Source organism: Penaeus monodon, chromosome 6, assembly GCF_015228065.2.
Source record: "Penaeus monodon isolate SGIC_2016 chromosome 6, NSTDA_Pmon_1, whole genome shotgun sequence".
NCBI lineage: Eukaryota > Metazoa > Arthropoda > Malacostraca > Decapoda > Penaeidae > Penaeus > Penaeus monodon.
Genome location: NC_051391.1, coordinates 18,055,207 through 18,060,206, shown reverse-complemented (window position 1 = coordinate 18,060,206; position 5,000 = coordinate 18,055,207).

Sequence of the window (5,000 nt, the reverse complement as noted above, 5' to 3'; positions counted from 1 at the left end):
CAAATTTTCTTAGAAATTATTAGAAAATTTTTGTCTGCTTTAGCATTTTCGTTAAACCCATCTTTGGATCCTCCCCTCCCCAAAAAATTTGCCTTTTTTTTTTTGGATTTTTAGGTTTGATTAGATTTAGGAAAATTTTTTAAAAATAGATATAAAACTTTTCGTAGAATCGGCCCCAAATATTCCCCGATTTCAAAATTTTAGATGATTGTTCAGATAAAAATTTTATTTTGGAAATTTAAACATTTATTTTCTATTTTAATGATCAACGTTAAATGTATTCCTTAAACCAAAAAAATGTTTTAATTATCCCTTTTAAATCCTAAAATTTATATTATGGGGTGATTTCCCCAAAAAAACCCTTTTGTGACCAAATAATATAATTTGAAACTGTTAAAAATCAGGCCTCAATAAATCTAAAATTTGTTAAAATCTAATGTCTAAAAACTGTGAAAAAGTTTCCTGAAAAAAAAAATTTTATGTTGAATTTTTCCCAGGATCCTTCCTTAATGATCATTTTAAAATTGTTTACAAAGGGATGGCTAGTTTTTATTTTTTTATTTAGTCATTGTTTATATTTAAACTGTTCTTATCCACTTTAGGCAAACAAGGAAGATTAAAAACCCTCTCATTGATTCTTTCTCCTGTTTTCCATGGCAATGAAAAAAATTTTGTGTATATTTTGGGTTATATTTTAATTTTTATATAATTTTTTTAATTTTTATAAATTATTCTCATTTACATTGCCCCCAAAAAAAACCACACAAACACCACCACCCACACACAAAAAAACCCAAAACCCAACAAACCACAAAAACCCAAACAAAAAAAAAAAAAAAAAAAAATATATATATATCAAAAATTATATATAAAAAATATAAAAATATAAATATATATATATATATATAAAAATAAATATAACTATATTAATATAAAAAAAACCAAAAAAGAGCAAACACCATCACCACACACCACACACCCCACACAACCAACAACACACACACACCCACACACACACACACACCACACCCCTATTATCTACATACATTATATATATATAAAATTATATATAATATATATATATTTTAAATATATTATAATTTTTATATATAAAATATATATTTATAATATATATAAATATTTACATTTAAATATGTTGCATGCACACACACACACACACACACACAAAAACACCACAACAACTTAAAATTAAAACATAAATATATATATATTATATATATATATATAATATTATATATATAAAAATATATATATATATAATATATAATATATATATATATAAATAAAATTTTTTATAAAAATATATAAATATTTTATATATTAAAATATTTAAAAAACAAATTTCAATAACAAAACAATAAACACTAATCATATATATATATTATCTATATAATTATATTATATATTATTATATATATAATTTTAAATATAATTATTATATATATATAATAATATATATATATATAATATATATCAATATTACCCCAATATACATATATATATTTAATTATATTTTTAAATATAAAATTATATTATAATATACTTATATATAATATATAAAATATAATAAAATATATTATATATATAATATATATAATATATAATAGGGTCTTCACGCACATGGTATGTGAAGCGGGGTGTGGTAGCCTAATAGTGTTAAGTGATTGCATCCCTTCTCCTTGCAGCTTCCACCCCCGGGCTAGCTCATCGAAAAGGGAAACTTTGCAAAAAGTCTCCCCCAGTCACAGCCTTCCATCTCAAGACTTTGCAGTGCCTCCCGTGGCCACCCATGGGAAAACTGGCCCCTTGCGGTCCGGCTAAATCTGTGGGGATCTCAGAGCACAGGAGGCCCCAGGTAGGAGCTATGCCCCCGGCATGTAGACCGCTTGGTCCGTCCCCAAACTCCTGCCCCTACCACCCGGGGTAAGGGGGCGGCTCGGGGAGGTGGCCTTGCCATTCTCCCCCCCCCAGAGGCCCTCGGGAAAACATCTTAAAAAAATGGAATGGGGGGGGGAGGGGTTTGTCCCTCCCACCCAGTAAGTAAGGCGGGCTGGGGGTCCCGCGGGGAGGGCAAATGTTGGGGTGCAGGATTGGGAACGAGAGTTTCTCGTCCGGCCTGCTCCCTGGCGGTCCCAAACCCACCATGAAGTTTTGTGGGGCAAAGCCTTGGGGAACCCACGGCGGATGGGGCGGCCCCACACCCTGCGACCCCCTTTTTTTGGGGGCTGTGTCGGGGGAGGCGGCAAGGTGCGTGCCCGGAATGACTACCGAGGTTAATCTCAGCGTCTTCCCCGGGTAGGCGCTTGGAACATCCGTCCTGCTGCAGGATGAGCGGTTACCTCGCTATCGTGGGAATTAAAGTGATGGGAGTTGAGGGGCTGCCCTCTCAAGGTGAAAGACCTAGCAGCGGCACGATCAGTGGGTGGTTCACCTACTAGGTCGGGCCGCACGATGGTCACCACCTCCAGGGTGTAGCCATAGCCATTCAGTCGACTTCAGCCCTCGTATTTGAGGTGACCCCGGGTTGAGGGGTTTTTTTGGGGCATTGGACAAAGCAGGTTTTTGGTTATGTCTTTATTGCTGTATACGCTCCTACGATGTATAAAAAATTTATGTAAAGGAGGCGTTCTATGGCCAAACTCCCCATCTGTGGGCATTGCCCCTGGGGAATATTCGATTGTTCTAGGGGGATTCAATGCGGTATCCGGCTGTGACCGACCTGGCTATGAAGTCTGTCGGCGCCCCCTGGCTTGGGAGCTGATCCGCAGCGAGAACAGCCTCTTTCTCTGGGACTTTGCTAGGTCCCAGAAAATAGTATCTCGGCTCCTGGGACCAGCGCTCCAAACCAACCCCATTTTTTTGGACTTTGGTACAGCGAACGGGGACAGTGGCCAAGGGATGACCACATCTTGTTAGTACGATGGGGATCCTCCAATGCAGGGGGTTTCAGATGCCGATTCTGGGACCGCCAAGGTGGGTTTTGGCACCCTGCGGGTTTCCCTTCAAAACTCCCCGTCCCTCCAGGGCCACCCAAGGTTTTTCACCTGACAGACTAAGGGAGGAGGAGGTGCCCCTGGGTTCACCATGGCATCTCTGACCATTCCGAACTCACAAACCCGACGGCCCATTTTTCTGGGGAGTTTTTTCAAAGGGGTAACACTTGAAGCAGCTAGGGGTCCATTGGATACTCCCGGGCAAAGCGAATTTCATCTCCCTGAACAAATTTTAGGCCACGAAGCTTCGCATGGCCGGTAATGGGAAACAAGTTTGCTCATTCCATGTGTTAGGGCTCAACACTACTGAAAGGGACAAGGACGTTCATCAAATCTTGCTGAGGAGGTTTAAGCCCTTTCTTGGTAAAAGACCTTGCCTTTCCTACCCAAGCCCGAGAAAAAATTAAATCTAAGCCCCCCCCACAGATGATGATTTCCCATCGCAATGGATGGATTCTCATCATTTGGGGTTTGTGAACGTTGGGCTGAGTATTTTAAAAGTTTTACCAGGGAGACCCTCCCAAAATTTTGCTTTGGGTGAAAAACGATGTCTCAGTGCCTGGCCGGAACCCCCCCTCGCGAGGAAACCCCCCCCCTAAAACAGGGTTAGGATTGGGGATTTCCAAGCTGAAGAGTGGAAAAAAATGCAAGCATATGTGATATCCTCCTGAACTGCTAAAAGGGTGGGGGTGAACCTATGCTCGGGGCCCCAACAGTCCTGATGCCATCCCGGCAGTTGGGCCATTCCCCTGAACCCCCGGGGCGTGGTCTCCTCTCTGGAAGGGGAAAAGGGGGGCGTTGGGATTGTAGCAACTACCCTGGCATACACTGCTCAGCTACCGGCAAAGGGTTTTCGCCCACATTCTTCAGAAAAGGTCCGCAACCACCTATTTGGCTCAGAACCGGGGGCAGTCTGGATTACCCTGGCATCCCAAAGACCATTACTAACGCTTCGAGTAATTGGGAAACCCCTCGTGATTTGTGTGGGGTTTCTTGCAGGCCCAATCGACCTCAAAAAGGCGTTTGACTCGGTCATCAGAAAACGCTATGGGAGATCCCGAGGGTCGGGGAATTTCCAACCGATTTTTGGCCTGATGCAAACCTCTATCTGGTACCGAAAGTGCTGTAAGTGTGGTGGGGGTATGTCGAACTTCTTCCCGGTTTTAATTCAGGGTGAGGCAAGGCTTGTCCTTGCACCAAAACTTTTCAACAGAAGTGGGGCAGAGTATTAGCCAAAAATCAGTTTGGGGCAAAACTGGAATATTAGGTCTTAAAGACCTTGACTTTGGCCGATGTTTGCCATCCTATCTGGTCCCTTGGGGTCCTTGTGGCGGCTCTTGAGCATTTAGCAAAGAGGGGAAGCCCCTAGCCTAGAGGGCTCCCGGGACCAAAACCAAAATTCGGGCTTTGGGGGGGGCCCGTTGTGAGAACCCGTTCAAACGATCCTGCTTGCGGGGAGGCGTTGAAATTACAAAAAATTTTTCATGCTTGGTAGTCCATAGTCGGGAGTCAACCCGGGAAATCGTAAAGATTGGTCTGGCAACAGGGCCATGAATTGATCAACAGACGTTTTGAGATGTCGGACCTTTCAGAAGGACCAAGCTGCGTGTCTTCAAGGCCCCTTTTACTGCCAGTTTTGCTCTATGGAAGCGAAAACCCGGATAATATCCAGTGTCTTGGAGTCCGCCTTTTTGGGGTTTTGCAACAAATCCCTTCTTCGGACATGGGGTACAGTTTGGCAGGACCCCGTGTCCAACCGGCGTTACACCCTGAGACTGGCATGGGACCGTTACTTGCAAATCCGGGGTCGCCAAATAGGCTATATGGGCCCCCTATTTCGCTTTCCCCGTGACGACCCTGCCCATCAGGGGTTTTCTTGCGAGACAAACCCCGGGGGAGAGGGCCTGTGGGAAAGCCTAGGAGATATGGCTTGGGCAGCTCGACGAGACCGTCGCGAGGAATTAGAATGGGCCGTGTGCCCACCAG